The sequence below is a fragment of the Myotis davidii genome, unplaced genomic scaffold (genome assembly GCF_000327345.1).
Source record: "Myotis davidii unplaced genomic scaffold, ASM32734v1 scaffold705, whole genome shotgun sequence".
Classification (NCBI taxonomy): Eukaryota; Metazoa; Chordata; class Mammalia; order Chiroptera; family Vespertilionidae; genus Myotis; species Myotis davidii.
Window position 1 is genome coordinate 809,317 of NW_006296405.1, and position 1,729 is coordinate 811,045.

At 45.8% G+C, this 1,729-nt stretch overlaps 1 pseudogene; it reads left to right on the forward strand.

The window, feature by feature from the left end:
• The first annotated feature begins 477 nt into the window (after positions 1 to 477).
• Positions 478 to 789, forward strand: LOC102752871 (annotated as a pseudogene).
• The last annotated feature ends 940 nt before the right edge of the window (positions 790 to 1,729 follow it).

The following is a 1,729-nucleotide window of genomic DNA, read 5'->3' on the forward strand; positions in this document are numbered from 1 at the left end:
CATCACTTTGTCATCGCTTTCTCCATCTTTGCCCCCAAATACCTACGTAATGTGCCTAAAACAATTGGTATACAAGTGTAGGTGGCATACATGACCATAAAAACTATGTATTGGTATATGTATAGGTACAGTGCAAGGGATATGCTTAGTTATAAGAAGTGTTGAATTGAGTTGAGCATAGATATTATTTACTGTTAAGTTGTTTAAATACTAAACTGTTAAGAGCAGTTTACCACCCTGGCTGGTGTTGCTCAGTGATTAGAGCATTGGTCTCAGATTTGATTTCCAGGCAAGGGCACGTACCTGGGTTGCAGGTTCAATCCCCAGCTCCCGTGTGTGGGAGGCAACTGATTGATGTTTCTCTCACATCTGTGTTACTCTCTCTCTCTCTCTTCCACTCTCTAAAAATCAATGGAAAAAATATCCTGGGGGTGGGGGATGGGAGTGAGGTGGGGATCCGACCTAGTTTGCAAGGACATGGCTAAACGCACCAAGAGAGTAGAATCTTTGGTAAATAGGGGACCCATTATGGTGCCTCCCTCGGAAAATGGTGAAGGAAATTGAAATCAGCCAGCATGCCAAGTACACTTGCTCCTTCTATGGCAAAACCTAGATGAAGAGACAAGCTGTGGGGATCTGGCACTGTAGTTCCTGCATGACAACAGTAGCTGATGTTGCTTGGACCTACAACACCACTTCTGCCGTCATAGTAAAGTCTGAAGGAGTTGAAAGACCAGTAGAAGCTCCACAGTTTGAAACATTGCTAGCCTATAATAAATGAGTTAATTTACATAACAAAGTTACTTTGGTTTATTAATTTTATTATTTAGACATTCTGATTTACGTTGTATTAATCTTGCTTTCTCAAAAAAAGACTTGGAAATTAAAATCCATCTAATTGTTCAGTAGTCAAATGATCCTATATAATAAAGAGGTAATATTCAAATTGACCATCGAGCCCTTGCACAAGATGGCTGCCCCCATGTGGTCAAAAGATGGCCGGCTGGGGAGGGGGGAGGGCAGTTGTGGGCAATCAGACCAACAGGGGAGGGCAGTCAGGGGTGACCAGGCAGCAGGTGGGGGGCAGTTGGGGGTGATCGGGCTGGCAGAGGAGTGGTTAGGGGGTGATCAGGCTGTAGCGGGTAGGGGCAATCAGGCAGGCAGGCAGGCGAGTGGTTAGGAGACAGCAGTCCTGGATTGTAAGAGGGATGTCCACGGGGTCCCAGATTGGAGAGGGTGCAGTCTGGGCTAAGGGCAACCTTCCCCCCCCCCCCCAGTGCATGAATTTCATGCACCGGGCCTCTAGTATATAACATAAGAATATGTGCTTTAGCTTTTTATAAGTCTACTTATGCCAGTTCAACTTCTTTGGGATACATGGATTCAAATTGTGTAAACTTGTTTTTAAGTCGCAGTTAATTTTTACTTTACCGTATTTGCCGGCGTATAAGACGAATTTTTGGCCCTGAAAAATATGCCTCCAAGTGGGGGGTCGTCTTATACGCCAAGTACACTTCAGATAGACTGCCCATAGTGCTTGCCCCGTGCCATAGTGGCCTCCCGATGCCCGCCCACTTCATTCCACATACTGTTCAGGCATCAGCAGCGCTGCTGGGTGTTTGCTCGGCTGTTATGCGATTTTGCTGTTATGCGATTTTACCACACTCGCAAAATCGCACACAGCCGACCATACACCCAGTATGATAGCGCAAAATCGCGAATCGCGATA